Source organism: Nerophis ophidion, linkage group LG18 (genome assembly GCF_033978795.1).
Source record: "Nerophis ophidion isolate RoL-2023_Sa linkage group LG18, RoL_Noph_v1.0, whole genome shotgun sequence".
Classification (NCBI taxonomy): Eukaryota; Metazoa; Chordata; class Actinopteri; order Syngnathiformes; family Syngnathidae; genus Nerophis; species Nerophis ophidion.
In genome coordinates this window covers 16,390,079-16,415,496 of record NC_084628.1, presented here as the reverse complement: position 1 = coordinate 16,415,496, position 25,418 = coordinate 16,390,079, and the positions used below count along the sequence as shown (strand labels likewise).

Genomic DNA, 25,418 nt, shown 5'->3' with positions numbered 1-25,418 from the left:
TTTCCGGTAGGACCGGTTTTCACGGGACACATTTCCGGCGGGTGAGGAGATGCTGCTCCGTTATTGATTGAAGTAAAGTCTGAATGTCATTAAAACAGTCAGCTCCATCTTTTGACATAGTTTCCACTCCCGTCCTTGAACGCTACACTGTTACAACAGTGTAGCCAGAGGTGAGCCACGTAAATAAGACCACCAACAAAACGGCACATCCGGAAGCGACAGTCAGAAAACGGCTTGAAGAGGATCTGTAAAACATAATCCATGCAACATTTTCACCAAATAACCACCATTACATGTTATGTACACCACAAGAAAGGGTTTTACATTGAGGAAAAAAAAAAAAAAGACTCCTTTTATATGTCCTATAATCCATATATGATTTTATAATCTTGTATATGAAAAAAAAATAAAAATAAATAGACCATTCATACGGTATGTAGTTAGCATTGTTTTTTGCTTGAAAACAATAATTATTTTCTTTACATTGTGTTCCGTGTTTATATTTTTGGGAATCTGTAATGGATTTTTTGGATTACATTATTTCTTATGGGAAAAATGTATGAGGTTTTGGTCTGACTTTTTGGAACGCATTACTAACTAAAATGGATGTACTACTGTAGGAAATACAACAATATAAATAAGACAATTGCTTCCTTTTAGTACATATACTTTGGTGAGCAAAATAAAAACAACAGTACAAAACAAGTAAACATAATAATTTCTCATTCAAATCCCTGTCCAAATACTTACTCCCTGCATTGTTAAACAATTAAAAAATACATACAATACACACAATATTTTTTAACAACACCGCAAAAACAGTTATGTTTGTGAAAATAACACATTAAAATTATTGATCTTTTCGCACGACTTTAATCGAAAACCTGGTATCCATCATATCGATATTTGAATCGATCTGCCCATCTCTACCTAGTATTGCCCTGAGAGCTGTGCTTTGTTGCAGATGTATTCAAATACTTAAAATGTGTGTGTGTGTGTGTGTGTGTGTGTGTCTGTGTGTGCGTGTGTGTGTGTGTTTGTGTGTGTGTGTGTGTGCGTGTGCGCTGCGTCTCCATGGCAGCTATCCAAGACGTTACCGTCATTGTGGACGCAGGTGAGGGGGAGGAGAAGGTTGCATTTATTAGCCGTAATTAACATCAAGCTATTGTTTGAGGCTCTCCCAGACAATATCAAAGCTTTCATTACACGCATCCTGGAGGTCTCGCTGGATTAGAGAAGACGTGACACCTTGGTTATTCAGGCTGGTTGCTGCGGGGGGCTTGAGGCCTCGTTTTCCAGCCCACTGGTGGAACTTTGGAAGCCTTGTGAGCTGCAGAGTGGATGTGTCTTATGATGGGATATGAATATGTATGCGGGTTAACTCAAGTGCTACTTCTTAATTGCGATGGGAGGAAGGATGCCTGCAGTGCTTTGTGACTGGGCGGGGCTTCATCTTGTCCTGTATAATCGCTATATCTGGGGTCGGCAACTCAAATGTTGAAAGAGCCATATTGGACCAAAAATACAAAAAAAAAATTTGTCTGGTGCTGCAAAAAATTAAAAGCCTTATATAAATGTTATAAGGAAGGCAAAACATGAGGTAAATGTTTATAATATTTATATTTATCGTTGACAGAAATGTATTAACATTTTTATTCTACACATTTTTGCAACAATGGAAATCATTAGCAAAATGGAGACTTCTCACGAGATGAGATAACTTCTGGAAATGACTGGCTTAGAATGGCCAAAGGTATAGACGTGTGTGCATGTGTCCAAGTTTAAAGAAATGGCAAGCTGTCTTCTTCTAATGGATTTATTACAATATTTACAATCTGGGTAACGTTTGCTGTGGTCTGGAACAACATGGCACACAAACAACTATGAGAAATACAGCCAATACAGATAGTGTCATGAGATGCACGTATACATTAAACACACAGAAGACATTAGTAAAGGACATTAAATAAGGTCAAATAAACATACAAACGAGGCATAATGATGCAATATGTACACACAGTTAGCCTAAATAGCATGTTAGCATCGATTAGCTTGCAGTCATGGATTGACCAAATATGCCTGAGAAGCACTCCAGCGAATCAATTAAATCAACAAAGCTCACCTTTGTGCGTTAACGACAGCATACAATGTTTGGTGGACAAAATAAGACAAAGTAGGAGTGGCATTAAACAAGTATTTTTGTGGCAGCATCGGAGAAAGTTGTACATTTAAACAAACTACGATGAGTTCAAGGATCGCTGAAATTAGTAGGACAAAACGGTGCTTGCCAAATACACATCAGTGAAGTATGTTTGATATAAATAGTGGGATTTCTAACGATTAAGAAGGTTTGGGTCAAGGTTTGTCATTCGACAGAATCCATAGTCAAACAAAATACCTTTTATTTTTTTCATCTTTTTCCATTTTCACACATCTTTGAAAAAGCTCCAGGGATCCGCGGGTCTCTGACCCCATCGCTATATGCTGAAAACAACTATTGTTTCTTTAAGTGGTTTTAGCAAACAATGACCACCATTTGCAATTTGGAAATAGAAAATAAGCAAAGTTCGGAGCGAGGGAACTTTGTCGTCATTGCTAGGCCTTGGGGGAGGTTTGCTCTCCCCTCCCCTCTTTATGTATGCATCTTTGCCTCCAACCAATTAAGTTCTTAACCAAATGTGATGATGAAGAATAAATGCTGACGTTCAGCTCCACTAGAGGGTGTCCCTCTTCACCCAAGGCCAGCCTTTCAAGTTAGGTGGGGAAAACAGACCAATAGAGCTCATTTTCAGGGATGTGCTTTTTATTTTTAATTTTTTTTAATTCAGCGTAAGTGCGCAGTGCTGCTTGAAAATGAACCATGCAACCATGAAATGACTGAAACGAGGCTCGCGGACGAGCCATTCGACAATGGATTCTAATGAAATCCAAACAAACAATCATCTTTTGTATTCAGTCGCTCGGACTTTATTAAGAGCAATCAAAAAATCCAGTCATAATGGTAGAAAAGAAAATCAAGATCCTTTACCTGTGTCAGTGTTTCTTAATTAGTTTGGCTGCGGGACCACCATCACGCTTTAAAGACAAGCGGCGACCCAATTTGTTCATCTCAACACACAGAGGGAAATCATTTAAGAATGTAATTCTCAATTTCTTATCAATTTTGATTTTACAACTAACCAAAACTTAGTGTCTTGTAAAATAGAACAATTGTCAAAAAGTTCAGTATGCACGCTCCAATCAAAAATGAATTGCTTAAAATTCCCAAGCCTTTGTCTTATTTGAGCGCCTAAAATCAAATGACTTTTGCATGATTGTCATTTATTGAGATGCACGTAAGATGGGCTCACTAAACTCCATCCATCCATTTCCTACCGCTTATTCCCTTTGGGGTCGCGGGGGGCGCTGGTGTCTAATCTCAGCTATTGGGCGAAAGGCAGGGTACACCCTGGACAAGTCGCCACCTCATCGCAGGGCCAACACAGATAGACAGACAACATTCACACTCACATTCACACCCTAGGGCCAATTTAGTGTTGCCAATCAACCTATCCCCAGGTGCATGTCTTTGGAAGTGGGAGGAAGCCGGAGTACCCGGAGGGAACCCACGCATTCACGGGAAGGACATGCAAACTCCACACAGAAAGATCCCGAGCCCAGGATTGAACCCTGACCACTCAGGACCTTCGTATTGTGAGGCAGACGCACTAACCCCTCTTCCACCGTGAAGCCCCGGCTCACTAAACTCGCTTCTTGTTATTCACTTCAAAGAGTCGTTTAAAAGTCTCGACCCGTTTGCAAACGTCACATCTCTACCTTACAAAGACCCGCAACCCACCAATTGAGAATCACTGCTCTACATTAGCCATATGTCAAAGATCCTCTATAAGACAGGAGTCATCTGGTGTTTGTAAGGACCTACTGCAAAAGCAGAACGGGTTTGAGCTGAAAACAAAGTTTTGTTGTACTTGTGCAATGACAATAAAGACCTATCCTATCCTAACTAACACTTGTCAAAGATCCTCTATACAACAGTAGTACTTTGCTCTTTTTAAGAACATATCGCAAAAGCACTAGTCAAAGATCCTTAAATATGCCAGAAATAGTACTGTTTTGGAGGGCAAACAGCAAAAACACTAGTCAAAGATTCTTAATAATAGCAGCACTCTACTGTTTTCAAGGACATACTGCGAAAGCACTAGTCAAAGAGCCTCTATACAACTGTAGTACTTTGCTCTTTTTAAGATTATACCGCAAAAACACTAGTCAAAGGTTTTCTATAGGAGTGGTTATCAACCTTTTTTCGGTGATGTACCCCCTGTGAACATTTTTTTAATTGAAGTACCCCCTAGTCAGAGCAAAGCATTTTTGGTTGGAAAAAAAGAGATAAAGGAGTAAAATACAGCACTGTGTCATCAGTTTCTGATTTATTAAATTGTATAACAGTGCACAATATTGCTCATTTGTAGTGGTCTTTCTTGAACTATTTGGAAAAAAAGATATGAAAATAACTAAAAACTTGTTGAAAAATAAACAACTGATTCAATTATAAATACAGATTTCTACACATAGAAGTAATCATCAACTTAAAGTGCCCTCTTTGGGGATTGTATTAGAGATCCATCTGGATTCATGAAATTAATTTTAAACATTTCTTCACAAAAAAAAGAAATCTTAACATTAATATTTATGGAACATGTCCACAAAAAAATCTAGCTGTCAACACTGAACATTGCATTGTTGCATTTCTTTTCACAGTTTATGAACTTAGATTCATATTTTGTTGAAGTATTATTCAATAAATATATCTATAAAGGATTTTTGAATTGTTGCTATTTTTAGAACACTTTTGAAAAATCTCACGTACCCCTTGGCATACCTTCAAGTACCCCCAGGGTTACACGTACCCCCATTTGAGAACCACTGCTCTATAGGACCGTAGTACTTTAGTCTTTTTAAGATTATACCGAAAAACAGTATTTTAAAGATCCTTTATAATAGCCGCACTTTACTGTTTTCAAGGACATACTGCAAAAGCACTAGTCAAAGATCCTCTATACATATGTAGTACTTTGCTCTTTTTAAGATTATACCGCGAAAACACTAATCAAAGATCCTCTTTATAACCGTAGTACTTTGCTCTTTTAAATATTATGCCGCAAAAACACTAATGAAAGATCCTCTATATGCCAGGAATACTGTTGATTTCAAGGACATACAGAAAAAACACAAGTCAAAGATCTTTTATAACAGGCGCACTCTGTTCTTTTTAAGAACATACGGCAAAAACATTAGTCAAAGATCCTCATATATACCAGAAATACTGCTGTTTCTAAGGACATACAGCAAAGAAACACTAGTCAAAGATACTGTAACAGGCGCACTACCATTTTTAAGGACACACAGCAAAAACACTAGTCAAAGATCCTCTATAACAGTGCACTCTACCGTTTTTAAGGACATACAGCAAACAAACTAGTCAAAGATCCACTATATACCAGGAATATTGCTGATTTTAAGGACATGCAGCAAAAACACTTGTCAAAGTTCCTCTGGAGATAAATGGATTGTTCTTTATTGATTCCTTCAGGAAAATTAAAATATATCAGGAATAATGCTGAGTTTAAGGACATACAGCTAAAACAATAGTCAAAGATCCTTTATTTATATGACAGGTCATGTCTAGTTTTACAAAAGTTTTGTGGTTTTCCTGTGTTTAAGATGTATTTCTGTTTTAGTGTGCCTTTCCGTGGTTGCCTCTGGTTGCTAGGGGCGCTGATCGAACACTCCGGCCTCTGTTTTGTTGATTGGGACTCACACCTGTGCCCAATCTCAATCATGCCTGTATTTAGACTCTTCTCGCCGTCCAGTCGCCGCGGGATCAATGTTTGCCACCGGCATATTTGTCATCTCTGCTTTTTAATTTATTTTGCTGGCTTCACTCTACCACCTTCGTCCTGGTTCACTCTGTGCAATGCTAAGTTGTTCTTGTATTATTGCCTTGTCTTTGGAATTAAGACTCTTACCTGCAGGCTGCTTCTGTCACTTCTAGTCCTTCCGTGTCCTGGGAACACAACAGTTGTGATTATGGGACCAGAGCGTAACACACAAACATACTACAAAACAAAAAAAAAGAGTAGTCAAAGAACCTCTATATGACAGGAGAAGTCTGCTGTTTTTAAGAACACACTGCAGAAACACAAGTCAAAGATCCTATGTATGACAGGACAGCGAGCCGCTGCTACGCCTCACTCTAGCAGTGTTTTTCAACCTTTTCTGAGCCAAGGCACATTTTTTTCATGGAATAAATTCTGAGCCACACCACCAGCAGAGAACATAAAAAATGAAACTCAGTAGCCGATATTGAGTTTTCGCAATTGTTGGATATGAATTCAAACCATAACCTACCATGCATCACTACAGGTCTTGTCTCAAATGTCTTGTCATGACCTTTCACATCGCGTGTGTTAGTTAATGTCTTGCGCTCCTATTTTGGTGGCTTTTCCTCTTTTGTTGGTATTTTCCTGTAGCAGTTTCATGTATTCCTTGAGCGCTATTCCCTGCACCTGCTTTGTTTTTGCAATCAAGAGTATTTAAAGGGGAACATTATTACAATTTCTGAAGGGTTAAAACCAATAAAAATCAGTTCCCAGTGGCCTATTTTATTTTTCAAAGTTTTTCTCAAAATGTTACCCATCACGTCATATCCCGAAAAACGGCTTCAAAGTTCCTGATTTTAACTGTCGTTATATCCACCCGTCTATTGTCTTGTGACGTCACAAAGTGACGTCACAGCGTGAAGTCACCAGAAACAAACATGGCGGATAGTACAGAAAGGTATAGCATAGTAGCTCGGATTCAGACTCGGATTTCAGCGGCGCAAGCGATTCAACAGATTACGCATGTATTGAAACGGATGGTTGGAGTGTGGAGGCAGATAGCGAAAACGAAATTAAAGAAGAAACTGAAGCTATTGAGCCATATCACAATAGACAGCGGCACGAGAGGAAGCGCGGACGAATTCGGCGACCGCCTTCTAACCGATTGGTATGTGTTTGTTAGGCATTAAATGTGGGTGGAGGGAAAGGCTGGATGCAAATATGTACATACAGCTTGCCTAAATAGCATGTTAGCATGGATTAGCTTGCAGTCATGCCGTGACCAAATATGTCTGATTAGCACACTCCACATAGGTCAATAACATCAACAAATCTCACCTTTGTGATTTCGTTGACTTTATCGTTGGAAATGCATCTGCTTTGAGTGTCGCAGGATATCCACACATTCTTGCCATCTCTGTTGTAGCATAGCTGTTGTCGGTACAGTGTGCAGAACAAACGAGGGATTTTCGCATCTTTTGGCCACTGGTGCATCTTGAATCAGTCTCTGTTAGTGTTGTTACACCCTCCGACAACACACCGACGAGGCATAATGTCTCCAAGGTATGGAAAACAGTCGAAAAAAAGGATAATAACAGAGCTGATTTGACTTGGTGTGTTTAATGTGTTTGAGAAAATGGCGGATTGCTTCATGTTGTGACGTCACGGGTGAAAGGTCATTGCTCCGACAGCGAACAATTGAAAGGCGTTTAAATCGCCAAATTCACCCTTTTAGAATTTGGAAATCGGTTAAAAAATATATGGTCTTTTTTCTACAACATCAAGGTATATATTGACGCTTACATAGGTCTGGTGATAATGTTCCCCCTTTAAGTTGTGCGGAGGTTATCCTTTCTTTGTGGGGACATTGTTGATTGTCATGTCATGTACGGATGTACTTTGTGGACGCCGTCTGCTCCCCACGCAGTAAGTCTTTGCTGTCGTCCAGCATTCTGTTTTTGTTTACTTTGAAGCCAGTTCAGTTTTAGTTTTGTTTTGCATAGCCATTCCTAAGCTTCAATCCCTTTTCTTAGCAGCACTCTCCTTTTGTTTATTTTGGTTCAAGTGTTAGATACCTTTTTACCTACACGCTGCCTCCCGCATATTGTGATCACGACAAACCATGTTACCGACATCTACAAAGCAATTATCTACCTGGTGCCACCTACTGATATGATAGAGTGTTACTCTACCACAGGGGCAGGGAACCTATGGCTCGAGAGCCAGATGTGGCTATTTTGATGACTGAATCTGGCTCTCAGATAAATCTTAGTGGACATTGCTTATTACGGTGCGTAATGAATAATTCCTCTGGTTATCACAGTGTCAACAATAACGTTCAAAATATAAAACATTCTCATGCATTTTAATCCATCCATCCGGTTTCTACCGCACCTGTTCAAGAAGTCGCATTAATGGTAAGAAGTTTTTTATTTATTGTTGGTTAGCTTCAGAATAACAATGTTATAAAAAAGAATAAGAGACTTATTATACTCAAAAAATGTTGGTCTTACTTAAAAATGCACGCATTTAGTTGTATTCAGTCTTAAAAAAATATTATATGGCTCTCATGGAAATACTTTTAAAAATATTTGGCTTGTATGGCTCTCTCAGCCAAAAAGGTTTCCGACCCCTGCTATACCATATCAGTTACTCACGGTTACTTTGCCGAGCTTTAGACGGCACAGACACTCAACGGCGGCACATTCGCGGATTATGAGTACTGGTTTGCAAAAAATATTTTTAACCCAATTAGGTGAAATTACATAATCTCCCATGGCACACCAGACTAGTGTGCCGCGGCACAGTGGTGGAAAAACACTGCACTAGTTCACACAGGTTCCTGGTTGCTCAATGAAAATCTTTGCATTGAATTTCAGAATAAAAGCGCTGTGGAAGAGGAGGCTTGTGGCGAAACAACAAGAAGGTCGACAACTGCCACATTGTGAGCAAAGGTCAGTGCGTCGCAACTCTGCTTTTCAGCAAGCAGCTGTGATAATTGCATAGATTTATCACTATTCATGTTCGGGGGGTCCAAATGCAGCAATACTACTGGCCACAGAGCACACGCCACAGCCTGAAGACGCCGTATTGTTCTCTTACATTTATGATCCAAGTAGGTGACTTTCAATTCCCGTCAAAGAAGGACGCTCACAAGCCGTGCACACTTTAATTGAAATCATCCGTCCATTGTTCAGACCGACAGTTTTAATCTAGAGAGCTTTGGTCGTGACCTCCCCTCCATCTAGACACGGCTCGCCGCTTCGCCACCCCCCACCGCACCTTCTGAGGTACCTTCGATCGACCGAACCATATCATCTTTTATTTGCTTTGACGGCTGCGGCGTGAGAAAGGGGGCGAAATCTATGTAAACATCAGTCCAGTCAACAGATCACCACCTCTTCCGCCGCTCGTATCGATTACATAATGCGTTGTTCAGCCGCCATTATCCTGTTGGCCATGCACGTGACGGACTAAAGTTCACCTTTGCAATCATGAGGGAGAGCGGCAGCGGCGGCGGCATTTCACCCTGGCAGTCGAGGCTTAAATCCTGCCTTTAAGAGACTTTAGTGGAGTGTGAAATACAGCACGTTGGACTCCATTTATATATGGGCTCCATTTGCGAGGCGGCCTGTGTAGATTTAGTGCACGGAGCAAGGAGACGACACTCGCACGGCGAAGTCACTTTCACACACTTTACTACGCTAATTGATATTAATCGCCGGTCACCTTCCTGCCGTCGGCTTCTGCACGCATGACGACGCCGAAACTTCATTAGGCAAACACCGTGAGTGACTGCCTTTGCGAGCGGTCCACAAATGATGACAGGTGCAGGTACGTAAATGACGACGGGTCCCTGAACACAACACAAAGCATTTTTTTTTATTTGTTTGCGCTCTCCGAGGTCCTGTTGGTAAACAAACAGTTTTTCAGCATAAAAACCCTTAAGGAGAGAGGAAATATGCAGTTGGCGTGGCCTCGCTGCAGGCAAATATGCCGCATGAAAGCAGCACACTCCGAGTATTAAGTGTCTCCTTCTGAATATGTGCCACTGGTGTTGATTGGGGTTTTAGCCCCGTTTCCTTTTCAAGAAGAGATATAATGGAGGTGGAAAAAAGGCAAGAACACATCTTAAAAAAAAAAAAAAAAAAGGCCCAATATTAAACATTTTTCAATCAATCAATGTTTATTTATATAGCCCTGAATCACAAGTGTCTCAAAGGGCTGCACAAACCACAACGACATCCTCGGTAGGGCCCACATAAGGGCAAGGAAAAACTCACCCCAGTGGGACGTCGACTATGAGTCCCCAGGGGACCGAAAGCAATGGATGTTGAGCGGATCCAACATGATATTGTGAAAGTTCAATCCATAGTGGATCTAACGTAACGGTGAGAATCAAGTCCAAAGTGGATCCAATATAGTAGCGAGAGTCCCATCCAAAGTGGAGCCAGCAGGAAACCATCCCAAGCGGAGGCGAATCCGCAGCGCAGAGATGTACCCAACCGATACATAGGCGAGCGGTTCATCTTGGGTCCCGACACTGGACGAAAGGTCCATCCTGGGTCCCGATTTTGGACAGCCAGTACTTCATCCCTGGCCACTGGACCGGACCCCCTCCACAAGGGAGGGGGGACATAGGAGAAAATCAGCTAGCACACCATTTTGATGGCCGTGCCATGTTAAAGGCCTACTGAAACCCACTACTACCGACCATGCAGTCTGATAGTTTATATATCAATGATGAAATATTAACATTGCAACACATGCCAATACGGCCGGTTTAGTTTACTAAATTGCAATTTAGTAAACTGATGATGATGCCTATGATGACGCGTGCTTGTGACGTTATTGGTTGGAGCGGACATTTCAGCCCAGCACCACTCACGGCTAAAAGTCGTCTCTTTTCATCGCATAATTACACAGTATTTTGGACATCTGTGTTGTTGAATCTTTTGCAATTTGTTCAATTAGTAATGGAGACTAATAAAGAAGAGTGCTGTTGGCTGGAAGCGGTGGATTGCAGCTGCCTTTAGCAACCGAAACACAGCCGGTTTTTCTTTGTTTGTTGTGAAGCTTTAACGTCAAGCGAACATGTTTCTCTACCACATGTCCACCAATTATGATATTAAGTCGGCTCTTACGGGAGACTTGAGCGGATTATGCGACCTCCTCCTGCAGCTGTCAAAAAGGCAGCTGTGATCTTGGCTCCTCCATTGGCTTCTCTCAGAGGCACTGGTGTTCACCGCAGCCCTCTGACTTTTAGGTGATGTGAATTATATTTATATAGCGCTTTTTCTCTAGTGACTCAAAGCGCTTTACATAGTGAAACCCAATATCTAAGTTACATTCAAACCAGTGTGGGTGGCACTGGGAGCAGGTGGGTAAAGTGTCTTGCCCAAGGACACAACGGCAGTGACTAGGATGGCGGACGCGGGAATCGAACCTGCAACCCTCAAGTTGCTGGCACGGCCGCTCTACCAACCGAGCTAAACCGATTATAAAGGTATGACTTCATAATCTCACTAAAACATTATTAACACAATAAGCAGATAAGGGATTTTCCAGAATTATCCTAGTAAATGTGTCTAAAAACATCTGAATCGCTCCCACTGCCGCCGCCTGGAGCCGTTGCCTTTTTCATTTTTTATTTTTATTTTTTAGTGCTTCACTCTAACTTTCCTCATCCACAAATCTTTCATCCTTGCTCAAATTAATGGGGAAATCGTTGCTTCCGCGGTCCGAATTGCACTTGCTGCTGGTGGCTATGATTATAAACAATGTGAGGATGTGAGGAGCCCTACAACTCGTGACGTCACGCGCACATTGTCTGCTACTTCCGGTAAAGGCAAGACTTTTTTGTTAGCGACCAAAAGTTGCTAACTTTATCGTCGATGTTCTCTACTAAATCCTTTCAGTAAAAATATGGCAATATCGCGAAATGATCAAGTATGACACATAGAATGGACCTGCTATCCCCGTTTAAATAAGACAGTCTCATTTCAGTAGGCCTTTAAAGGAGAACTTGACTTTTTGGGGGAATTTTTCCTACCGTTAATAATCATTATGAGATACAAGATTACACGTCACATAGGATTTAAAAGATGATAAAAAAGAACGCTTAGAAGATGCGGCTATCTCTCAAAGCCATCTAAAACAAATTCAAAACTCTCAAAATTTTATATACACACAGCAAGTCTGTATATAATGTAGTAACATACATCTTTATTACAATATGTAATATGTACAATATTTACCATATTTTGGGCATTGTAATCATTGATGTGTTCCTCGCATTGATTTCCATTTCCATAGCGGCGCATTTCTGACTTCCGACAACAAATGTGTGGTCCTACTTCCGGTGTTGTGTACGCGAGTGGAAGGAGAAGACACCACAAAAAAGCTCAGGTTTCCGGGTTTATTGTAACCTTTGATGAGTGTGTTGGAGGTGTATGCTACCTTTGGGTTTGTTGCGAGACTTTGTGAGATTTTCACCATGTGGATAATACCAGACGATGTTGTAGGTGAGTGATGGATGAATTCTTCGTCAGTCCAGAGGGGCGAGGCAAAGAGGGTATCCGTGGGCAGGCGAGGGTGGGGGATCGGGAGAAACAGTCCAAAGTCCGGAGGGAGGTCGAGATACACAACTCAAGCACACAGAACAGGGATGGTACTGTGGGAAGCACAAAGGACATGAGACGCTGAAAAAACAAGGAGGACAGGAAGAGCAAGTACACGAATGAAGCCAGAGACGGAATGCTTGCTGCGAAGAGATAACAACGTTCCAGCGTAGGCTCCAAGGGTCCACTGGCTTTTATGCTGCAGTACTGATTATCTCCAGTTGCGCTGATTGCTGATAGTCTGCAGCATCGTCTTTTTGTGGGAGTGAAGTGACTGGTGCGTACGGGGGCGTGTCCTGGCATACTGCCAACATGAGCGCTAGAGAAACTTGCTGCAGGAGAATTGCAGGTTCGAGACTGTGCCGTGACATCCTGAGTGTGTTTTCTAATCATGGCAGACATGGTAATAAACAGCGAACACAACTTTTTTTTTTCACAAATGAGGGTAAACAACCTTTTTTTTTTTTTCAAACTGAATATACGAAGGATGAACTACTGGTTATAGAAACCAGGCCAGCACAAAGCAATGGTAAAACGTTGGCGCAGACGGAAGCCGAGAAAGTGAGGTCGGCGTGACTCGAAGCTGCAAATGTGGTACTTAAAGCCAAATTATTTCGACATAAATGGAGTACCTACCCAAATAAACAGGGGAAAACGTCGCCAGCTAGCTGGACCAAACGCACAACTGTCCATCGAGTGAGTAATACTTGATATCATACCATATCATGCACACAGCACGTCACGCATGTTTTTACAACTACAGTGCATACATACGCTGTCTGGCTATCTGTGTACAAACAAAACATGAAATGTGGCCTAATACTTTACAGATACTGTAATATAATTGTTAATTTTTTTCAGTCAGTACAGATTGCCGTCTTATCCCATTGTGTTGTGCATTAAAAACGCAAACGCGTTTCGTGTTGACGTAGAATCTAGCTTATCTCTTTCGGTAGTTGGCTTTTAAGGCTCACACCGAAACAAGCTGATGTTTTAGTATGCTAGAAAAAGAGTTCCTTAGTGTTTGCTCTAACAAAAACAATGAGTTGCTATAGCTGGGTTAAGATACAGGTTACGGAATGTAAATTAAGTATTGGTGACGGCTTTTGAATGCATTTTTAAAGCGATTTAGAAGTAGAATGAATTGCTCCCATTAGCTGCATTGCGAGCCACCTTGAACAAGACAATAATTAAAAATTCAAATGCAAAAAAAAACAACATTTGTCTTCTTGTCTCCCATAAGGAATGTGAACGATTGGCAAAATTCCCCCCAAAAAGTGCAGTTCCTCTTTAAGGAGGCATGGTTTATCCGACAGTAAACTGAGGGCAGCGAAAAAAAGGAGTGCTGCAGCCATGTGGAGACTGTGGAGCAAAGGTTTTTAAAAGGGCGTCCGCAGAGGTACTGTAGGGGAAGGGATGTACCTTTCACATTTGAACCGATACAACACCAATTTACCAGTACCTGGGAATCAATACCAGTATTAAACAGTATCAATTGCCGGTACTGTTGCATGTGTTAATAATTGTTAATTGTTTATTAATAACATTTAATTTTGTTTTTTAAGATTTAAAAGTAAGCTGACATTTGTGCTATTTAGTCTGTGTTGGACCTGCGATGAGGTGGCGACTTGTCCAGTGTGTACACCGCCTTCCGCCCCAAAGCACCTGAGATAGACTCCAGCACCCCCCGTGACCCCGAACGGTACAAGCGGTAGGAAATGGACGGATGAAGTACACCTTTGACTCTCATTCACAAGTATTATGTAGTAGACTTTGCATGCAGTTGCATTTCCAAGACTTTAGATGCCAGTAGTGTACATGCTACTGTCGCTAGGAAGTAGTATTTGCCATTGAGTTGAATATGGCAGTCTAAACCTTAGTTGCACCCTACAAAGTGTTTGTACTGTTAGTACTACTGTTTGATTGTAACTTGCATATTAGTATTAGTTGCCATTACCAAATTTGGAGGTGTAGAATTTTGTGCTGTTTGAGTGCTTGTTTCCCTGCTAAATGTTTGAGCCGGTGTATAATCTGCAGCTGGAAGGGACATCATGGGCAACAAAGGTATTAAATTATGGCACCGTTTGATTTTACGTGAATCGATAACTGGTAGTACAGAAGGAATTTGGTCGGTATTATTAAATTAAAGTACCCAATTCAGTACCCATCCCTATAGGCATGGGGTGTGTGGAATTTTTGGTTATTTGACTTTAAAACATTTTTATTTTTGTAACATTCCCATTGCATTTTCTACAAATTCAAAAGTCTTTAAAAACACATTAACATTGGTCCAACACACTTTAGTGGTGTTTAGAAATGTCAGTGCATGGCCAGCGTTCTCACTGTACCTTGCAGGTTTAAAACGAAAACATGAATACATAATTATACTACATATTCATTTGTCAGCTAGCGATTAGCGGCGCCATATCCATCCATTTTCTACCGCTTATTCCCTTTTGGGGTCGTGGGGGGCGCTGGCGGCTGGCTCAGCCATATCGTATCATTTAAATATCTTAGTATTGTACAATAAAGAGTTACCATTAGAATCAGATTAATGCAAAACACAATCACAAAAAGATACATAGGTAGGGGGTGCCTGCTCCTTCTCTCCATCAGTCCATCAGGGTCCTTGGCTTGTATCGTAGATGTGAATTGAAGTGAATTATATTCATATAGCGCTTTTTCTCTAATGACTCAAAGCGCTTTACATAGTGAAACCCAATATCTAATTTTTACATTTTAAACCAGTGTGGGTGGCACTGGGAGCAGGTGGGTAAAGTGTCTTGCCTAAGGACACAACGGCAGTGACTTGGATGGCGGAAGCGGGGATTGAACCTGCAACCCTCAAGTTGCTGGCACGGCCGCTCTACCAACCGAGCTATACCGCCCCCATATACAGTATATATGTATAGTACTTGGTATCATATATATATATATATGTGTGTATATATATATATATATACATATTAGAGATGCGCGGTTTGTGGTCTCATCCGCGGAGTCTGCTGATAAACCGAGGGTCGGGCGGTTGACATGACGAAAAAATAGATTTTAATTAGATTCGGGCGGGTGGCGGTTGAAACATCCGGAAATATTTGATATGCATGGTTCTGTGATCGGTATCCTTTGCCATTCAAAGTGCCATTTAAGAACCGTGTCATAAAGTGAAGAAGATAATAAGAGACGCTATTATTTTCCTGAATGACTGCTGGTAGTCACCCAGATAATAAGTATTAGGGAGTGCTATGAAGCCATTGGCTTTGTCGCCTACTACAACATGTACGATCTGCTTGTCAGTCCAGCATCATGTTGTGTGTGGCTTCCGCTGCATCACGAACACGACTGCAAGGCATACTGGGTGACACAGAGTACACTAATGGTTGTGATATAAACAATTTTAACACTCTTAGCAATATGCGCCACGCTGTGAAGCCACACCAATTAAGAACGACAAACACATTTCGGGAGAACATCCTCACAGTAACACAACATAAACGCAACACAACAAATACCCATAATCCTTTGTATTGATGACACTTCCTGACTATTTTATACACCCCACTGATTGAAATGCATGAAAATGTTTAATATTTTGAACGTTATTTTTAACACTGTGATTACCAGCGGATTTATTCATTACTTATCGTGTTAAGCAATGTCTGCTCAGATTTATCTGAGAGCCAAATGCAGTCATCAAAAGAGCCACATCTGGCTCGAGAGCCATAGGTTCTCTACCCCTGGTGTAGTAGCTCGTAATACCTGGTATGTTAGGTATTCGTATTTAGAAGACTACCGTAGATATCGGACCAGAGTGCACCGGATTATGAAAAGCACTGTTGATGAGTTGGTCGATTTAGGACTATTTTGATGTGTTTTGACTACAACATGCTTGCACAGAGGTAATAACCGGTATCAGCCTTATGTGAAATAGAGACGTCCGTCAGCTGGACAATCCATCTTGTTTGATTTTGGGGGTCCTATGCAGAGGGTCATTGGCTACACACTGTGGTGTGCAGACAAATGTGAGTGTTTGTGTTGCGAGCATTCAATGAAAAGAACGCATCTGCTGCTGCCTTGCTTGCTTATTGACCCTTTTGATAGTAAAAGTAATCCATGAGCATATTTGCCTGTCAAGTCGTGAAAAATGTGCAGTGGGGAACAGGCTCTTTGCGTTTCTCTGTTTTTTTCTTGTCACTTCTTGTTTGATTTATTGCATCCAAATATAGGTGATATATAAAGTGTATATATGAATACATATTTTGACTCAAGGTTGCCAGCTTGTTGGCTCGCAGGTCCTAAAATGGCTTCAATCCATCACAGCTGAGTTGTCTTTGATTAAAACTTTCTAAGGAGTCTCTTGTGGTGTTTGGTTGTGGTCTGGCGAGTGTACTGATCGGGGATATGAGAGGAAACACACCATCACCAAACATTAAACCAAAGATGAGGTGTGACCGTAATGTCAACAGCAACGTGTAGCTTAGATCTTCTGATGTGTTGTCGTTCTACTGTATATTAACAAGCATCTTTGATTGATTGATTGATACTTTTATTAGTAGATTGCACAGTTCAGTACATATTCCGTACAATTGACCACTAAATGGTAACACCCGAATAAGTTTTTCAACTTGTTTAAGTCGGGGTCCACGTTAATCAATTCATGGTATCTTAGTTATATATTTAGTTTTAATCCCCTTCCAAATAGCTTCTGCTTACAATTGAGCTTTATGTAAGTTGTATGAGTGAGTGGTTTTCAATCATTTTCTGTCATAAACCCCAGATTTTTATTACTTTGCCATTGAATTGAAATACTTCATTACCTACCATATTTATAGACTTTGTAGTATGTCCTGGTCAGCCTGTTGATTCATTCACGCACTGCTGTCACTTCGCTGGAGGCTTTTGTGGAATGTGGAAGTAGTGTCAAAGCGCTTTGAGTACCTTGAAGGTAGAAAAGCGCTATACAAGTACAACCCATTTATCATTTATTTATTTTGTATTGTTCAGGCACAAATTAAGACACTAATACTGGAAGTCCTCATGCATTTCTACAGCGTTGCCAGATAGGAAATAAATAATCATACCAGAAGCTAAGAATTTTAGTATACTGAGGAAAATAATGCATACCCGATTTTCCTTTTTTTTTTTAATAAACACTTTTTTCACATACAGCTCAGAAATACAATTAAACACATGTCAAAAGTTTTTTTTATCTCCCCCCAAATAGGGAACCCACAAAAATTATATATAAAAAACAAAAAACAAACATGCACCAGTCAAATAAGCAGAGGCAAATTTTGACGTGAAGCCACGACAGCTGCAGTCCTCAATGTCCCCAACACGGTGCAGCACTACACAAAAGCAGATAAAAGGCATTGAAAGGCCTACTGAAATGAGATTTTCTTATTTAAACGGGGATAGCAGGTCCATTCTATGTGTCATACTTGATCATTTCGCGATATTGCCATATTTTTGCTGAAAGGATTTAGTAGAGAACATCCACGATAAAGTTCGCAACTGTTGGTGTTAAGAGAAAAGTCTTGCCTCTACCGGAAGTCGCAGACGATGACGTCGCAAGTGTGGGGACTCCTCACATATTCACATTGTTTTTAATGGGAGCCTCCAACAAAAATTGCTATTCGAACCGAGGAAACGACAATTTGGAGCGAGGATGAAAGATTTGTGGGCTTCACGGTTGCAGAGGGGTTAGTGCGTTTGCCTCACAATACGAAGGTCCTGCAGTCTTGGGTTCAATCCCAGGCTCGGGATCTTTCTGTGTGGAGTTTGCATGTCCTCCCCGTGAATGCGTGGGTTCCCTCCGGGTACTCCGGCTTCCTCCCACTTCCAAAGACATGCACCTGGGGATAGGTTGATTGGCAATACTAAATTGGCCCTATTGTGTGAATGAATGTGAGTGTGAATGTTGTCTGTCTATTTGTGTTGGCCCTGCGATGAGGTAGCGACTTGTCCAGGGTGTACCCCGCCTTCCGCCCGATTGTAGCCGAGATAGGCGCCAGCGCCCCCCGCGACCCCAAGAGGGTATAAACGGTAGGAAATGGATGGAGGGATGAAAGATTTGTGTTTGAGGATATTGATAGTGACAGACTAGAAAAAAAAAACAAACGCTATTGCATTGGGACGGATTCCGATGTTTTTAGACACATTTACTAGGATAATTATTTCTATTGTGTTGCTAGTGTTTTAGTGAGTTTAATATTACCTGATACCACGGGTGTCTTGACGCCAATGTGTCAGGGGAGTCGACGGCAGCTTCATGGACGGCCCAAGCTCAGCTTTTGTCCGGTAAGAAGCGACTTTTTAACCACAATTTTTCTCACCGAAACCTGCTGGTTGACATTTGGTCTGGATTCATGTTCGCTTGACCGCGCTCTGATACATAATAAATTTTCACCTCCGGGAATTTTAAACAAGGAATCACCGTGTGTTTGTGTGGCTAAAGGCTAAAGCTTCCCAACTCCATCTTTCTACTGTGACTTCTCCAATATTAATTGAACAAATTGCAAAAGATTCAGCAACACAGATGTCCAAAATACTGTGTAATTATGCCGTTAAAGCAGACGACTTTTAGCTGTGTGTGCGTAGCGCTCATACTTCCTAAAAACGCGTGACGTCTTGCGTACACGTCATCATTCCACGACGTTTCCAAGACGAAACTCCCGGGAAATTTAAAATTGTAATTTAGTAAACCAAATAAGGCCGTATTGGCATGTGTTGCAATGTTAATATTTCATCATTGTTATATAAACTATCAGACTGCGTGGTGGGTAGTAGTGGGTTTCAGTAGGCCTTGAAGCACACTTTGAAGGCACACAGCTTCAGTCCAGAGTATACTAAAGCTTTTCAATCGGGGTTGAATTTAAGATCAGTCTCTTTTACATATTCTAGGAAACCACCCCATATTTTCTGAAAGTTCACATTACAACCGTTCAATTCAAACCTAATTTTCTCCAATCTAAAAATATAAATAATATATCTATTCCAGTGAGTGTGGCTAGGAGGTGCTGCACCTTTATAATTTAACACAAAGAGTCTGGTCACTCCGATTTTTGCTTTTTTAGGAAACTAGTAGCATTGTTGGAAAAAAAACAAAAACTTCCCATGCCCATCCTCATGCTAAAATGTCTATGAATTGAGCAACTGATTGTTTTTCAGTAGTTGAGCTTTGCCCCTTTATTTCCAGTGAAAGTAACTTTAAATGTTCCAAGATACCAAGACATTTTGGACAATTCCATGCTCCCAAACTCGTGGGAACAGTTCGGAGCGTTCCCCTTTCTCTTCTGTCATGACTGTGCACCAGTGCACAAAGCAAGGTCCATAAAGACAGAGTCTGGTGTGGATGAACTTGACTGGCCTGCACAGAGTCCTGACCTGAAACCGATAAAACACCTTTGGGGTGAATTAGAACAGAGACTAAGAGCCAGGCCTTCTCAACCAACATCAGTGTGTTACCTCACCAATGCGCTTTTGGATGAATGGTCAAAAAATGCTATAAAATCACTCCGCAACCTTGTGGACAGCCTTCTCAGAAGAGTTGAACCTGTAATAGCTGCAAAAAGTGGGCCAACATCATATTGAAGGCCTATTGAAATGAGATTTTCTTATTTAAACGGGGATAGCAGGTCCATTCTATGTGTCATACTTCATAGTCATTTCGCGATATTGCCATATTTTTGCTGAAAGGATTTAGTAGAGAACATCGACGATAAAGTTTGCAACTTTTGGTGCTGATAAAAAAGTCTTGCCTGTTCCGGAAGTCGCAGACAATGATGTCACAAGTGTGAGGGCTCCTCACATCCTCACATTGTTTTTAATGGGAGCCTCTAGCAGCAAGAGCTATTCGGACCGAGAAAACGACAATTTCTCCATTAATTTGAGCCAGGATGAAAGATTCGTGGATGATGATATTGATAGCAAAGGACTAGGAGAAAAAAAAATACAGTTAAAAAAAAAAAAGGCGATTGCATTGGGACGGATTCAGATGTTTTTAGACACATTTACTAGGATAATTCTGGGAAATCCCTTTTCTTTCTATTGTGTTGCTAGTGTTTTAGTGAGATTAAATAGTACCTGATAGTCGGAGGGGTGTGTCCACAGGTGTCTTGACGCCAGTCTCTGAGGGAAGTCGACGGCAGCTGCATGGACGGCACAAGCTCAGCTGATCTCCGGTAAGAGGCGACTTTTTACCACAATTTTCTCACCGAAACCGGCTGGTTGACAAGTGGTCGGCCACCATGTTCACATGACCGCTCTGATCCATAGTAAAGCTTCACCTCCGGGAATTTTAAACAAGGAAACACTGTGTGTTTGTGTGGCTAAAGGCTAAAGCTTCCCACCTTTGTCTTTCTACTTTGACTTCTCCATTATTAATTGAACAAATTGCAAAAGATTCAGCAACACAGATGTCCAGAATACTGTGTAATTGTGCCATGAAAAGAGACGACTTCTAGCCGCAAATGGTGCTGCGCTAATTTGTCCCCTGCAACCCGGTACGTCACGCGCACTCGTCATCATTCCGCGATCTTTTTCAACAAGAAACTCTGTGAGTAATGTAAAATTGTAATTTAGTAAACTAAACCGGCCGTATTGGCATGTGTTGCAATGTTGATATTTAATCATTGATATATAAACTATCAGACTGCGTGGTCGGTAGTAGTGGGTTTCAGTAGGTCTTTAAACCCTATGGGTTAGGAATGGGATGGCACTTCAAGTCCATATGTGAGTCAACGCAGGTGGGCAAATGCTTTTGACAATATAGTGTATTTGAAGCTGAATTTAAAAGCACATGGCTAAATTAGAGCTACTGAATAGGTTTACGTATCATAATCTGATTAGCCGATAATTTGTTAAGGTAATCATTGACTAGATGACGATCAGAACAGTCGTTGGTTGCAGCCCTACTCGAAAGTTGAGATAAAATTGTTCTTAAAGTTAGCTAACAGAAATGTATTAGCATAAAAGCTTATGAGGACCTAAAGGTTAAAATATGTATATGCTGTTTATAGCAGTAGACTTTTGAATAAATACAATGGTAGGACATGAATGGTCCTCCTATGTCTGTGAACATCAAGCAGTGCCACCAAAGTCATTGTGGTCTTTGTGGAAAAGGAGTAGCTGAGCGAGCACACAAGCCTTTGTGAAGTCTTTGGTTCGACGCCGACACGCCACTCTCGCAAGCTCCACTTCCACCTTTCCCGTTCAATTACCATCCCATCTGGCCGTCGCTACTGCTGCCGCCGCAATGACGGACGAAGTCACTTTTGAGGACTTGAAAGCTGATAGGAGCGCTGCAGTCGCTCAAAGGACGGCGTCTGCGGCGACTGCCAATTAGACCTTCAACGAGGGCCCTTCCGTCCCCGGGAAGAAATGGACGTTTCAAAGCGGAAAGGTGTGCAAGGAAAGCACAGATTTATGAAGGCCACTAAAGCAGTTTATGCCACCGCACAGTAATGTGTCTGGACAAACTCTTCTTTCGGAGTGAAGTGACTCACCTGCGTAATGTCAGCCATGATACTTCCCCAATAAACCCGTCTGCTGCACCTTTCAAATACAGTCATCTCAATCATGGCTGCAGAGGCGAGGGGGTGGAGGATGAGAAGACTGGATGAGCCCCAGTAGCGCACTCAACAATAAAATATTGTAACAAGGTGCTTTTACACCACTCCAGTGCTGAATGCCTACTGGTTTTATTGCTCCATTTCTGCCAAATTGCCAAAAAAAATGCTAGTTGTAGGCTTGGCTTAGGTGTCCAGGGAGTACATTTCAGTGTTTTTCAACGGTACGGTTTGAAATGAATGCAGGGTCTGGACAGAAAGTAAATGAATAGTTGTAGTTCCACATAATTCTTGCAAAGAGCAATAACCTTTGCATTCTCATTTCCTCAAGTTATGCATCTTTGCCCTTGGGTCTGGACTTTTTAGACACCCTAAGTCGTCCCTCGCCACTTTGCACCTAGAATATTAACCTACGCTATTTTTAACCTACGTTATATTCTCTTCTACTTCAATTGGAGACGTCAGGCTGTAGCCATGGCGATCAAATGTTCAACATATTTGGAGGTTATTATACACATTAAGATAGACCCTATACTGTATGGACCTGAAAATAAGACGACCCATCTTTTATAAGACCAGTTTTGAAGGAATATTTATTACTTTAAACATCAATATTACTTAAAAATCGTTTTAAATCATGTTGTTTTCAATATCAGTGAAATAATTTCTGGTATACTACAAGATCAAAGTGTCAATTGTTTGGTGAATTATTGCTAAATCTCTCTTATTCAAGGTATGGAAATATGGCAAATCACAAATCGTTACCCGGTAGTACCGACTGAATTTGGTAGGTGCTTATAAAAGTACCCAATTCAGTTCCCATCCCTAGTAGTGACATCATAGCACTAAAAATTTTCTGTCGACCAGCTTATTCAAGTCGAGAGGAGACTGAGGGCAGCAAGGAAACAGAGCGCTGCAGCATTGCAGCGACTGCTATAGCACAGGGCTAAGACATAGCAACAGGACAAGCTAACATTAGAATGTTAGCATCTGATAGTACCTGGTACGACATGATTCTGTCTAATTGAAGCATCAATAGACGTTGGGACGATGGTAACGAGGCATTGATGCTAATTTCTCGGAGAGAAGCTTGTTTATTTTGAACGCTGTTTTGACCCAACATTACCAAAATATCTCGGTTCTCAAGTTAATTAGTTTTTCAGGCTGAAATTTAGACATACAGCTCAAATATTTACATACAGTGGCAGAAGTATTCTAACTTCACAAGGCCCGCTAGCCCTACTCATTTGTCATTACGATTTTTTAGTCCCTCAAAAAGGCACAAATTGTGAACATGACTTTTCCAGATATTGTTCTAATTGGATTTTATCTATTGAAGAACTGATTTTACCTTATTTTACAAAATGTTTTAATCCTTATGACTGGCTTTTATCTTTCTGTTCTCATCCAACAAGTCGACCTTGGGTCAGACATATTCAATTAGTAGCTTCATCAATGCTGGTGAAAAAAAAAGTGTTTTATATTTCTATTTTTAATATTCAACCTCACCGAGGCTTGGAATTAATCATTTAAATAATAGAAATCTCCTTCTTAAACTGGATCTTGTGAGGATCTGGGATACATCTACTGAAACTGACTGTGGTAGGGGCGTGGTCCACGTGTCCCCTGTGGGCAGGGCATGCGCAGGAGCCGGCTGTGAAGCAACAACAGGTGAGGAGATTTCTCTGCTGGAACGAGTTATCTAATCACCTGTCTCTATTAGCAGCATCGGAGACCATGAATGGACGGGCTGACAGACTGAGGAAGCTGAAAGCACGAGAGGACATTCGCGGAAAAGAACAAAAAGGACAATTGCTGAAATGCAGAAAAAGAACATTGAAAAATAAAAATCATTGTAAACCCTGAACAAGGGCGTGTGGTCCAAAAAGAACCCAGCAAGAGTAGAGACGTTTACACTGACATACTTGTCTTGTCTGAAACCCAGCTTAAGAGATCCATCACGGACAAAGATATTACAATTAGGGGCTATGATTTAGGAGGCGGAATTGCAATATATGTAAAACATATATCAATTCCTGCTCACTTATTGTCTGTATCCTGTAGCAAACAATTTGAATGAATTGCACTTAAAGTGGAAGTCATTAAGGACAGTTTTATTACTGTTATTGGTTGTTACAGACAACAAGTAGTAAGGCCTTTGTTGATTGATTGAAACTTTTATTAGTAGACTGCACAGTACAGTACATATTCCGTACAATTGACCACTAAATGGTAACACCCGAATAAGTTTTTCAACTTGTTTTCTTAAGTCGGAGTCCTCGTTAATCAATTACTGTCACTGATCAATCAGCTTCCAACCCTGAATTTTAATAAGATTCTTCTTATTGGGGATCTGAACTGGGTCTGGTTGTCTTCTTTCTCTGATGGTTTTAAATCAAGCTGTGACTCTTTTAATCTTACACAGCTCATTAGCAACTCAACCTGCCTAAATCTTATACAGCATTCCCATAGAAATATTTTCTTTTTCTGTAGATCTTTTTTTAACAAATGCCCCTCATAAATATTCTGATATTGGTATCTTTGCAGATTATTTGAGTGACCGCTGTGGTATCGCCACTGTTAAGCAAGCTAACTTACCAAAACTGTGGCCTTAAAGGCTTACTGAAATGAGATTTTCTCATTTAAAAGGGGATAGCAGGTCCTTTATATGTGTCGTACTTGATCATTTCGCGATATTGCCATATTTTTGCTGAAAGGATTTAGTAGAGAACATCCACGATAAATTTCGCAACTTTTGGTCGCTAACAGAAAAGCCCTGCCTTTACCGGAAGTCGCAGACGATGACGTCACCCGTTGATGGCTCCTCACATCCTCACATTGTTTATAATGGGAGCCTCCAACAAAAAGAGCTATTCGGACCGAGAAAACGACAATTTCCCCATTAATTTGAGCGAGGATGAAATATTCGTGTTTGAGGATATTGATAGCGACGGACTAGGAAAAAAAAAAAAAAAAAAGGTGATTGCATTGGGATGGATTCAGATGTTTTTAGACACATTTACTAGGATAATTCTGGGAAATCCCTTATCTTTCTATTGTGTTGCTAGTGTTTTAGTGAGTTTAACAGTACTTGATAGTCGGAGGTGTGTGTCCACGGATGTCTTGACGCGCAATGTCTCAGGGAAGTCGACGGCAGCTTTATGGACGGCGCAAGCTCAGCTGATATCCGGTAAGAAGCGACTTTTTTCCACCATTTTCTCGCCGAAACCTGCTGGTTGACATTCGGTTGGGATCCATGTTCGCTTGACCGCTCTGATCCATAGTAAAGGTTCACCTCCGGGAATTTTGAACAAGGAATCACCGTGTGTTTGTGTGGCTAAAGGTTAAAG

The 25,418-nt window shown here is 41.0% G+C and overlaps 1 long non-coding RNA gene across 2 annotated transcripts in view; it reads left to right on the top strand.

The window, feature by feature from the left end:
- Positions 1–24,446, top strand: part of LOC133537355 (uncharacterized) — a 31,610-nt gene extending 7,164 nt beyond the window's left edge. Inside the window, exons 2-4 of one of the 2 annotated variants that reach the window (XR_009802673.1) lie at positions 8,759–8,833; positions 20,612–20,682; positions 23,795–24,446. This is a non-coding gene — a long non-coding RNA (uncharacterized LOC133537355). Of the gene's footprint in view, positions 1–8,758; positions 8,834–20,611; positions 20,683–23,791 lie in introns of both variants that reach the window. The other variant, XR_009802674.1, reaches the window with a different exon arrangement.
- The last annotated feature ends 972 nt before the right edge of the window (positions 24,447–25,418 follow it).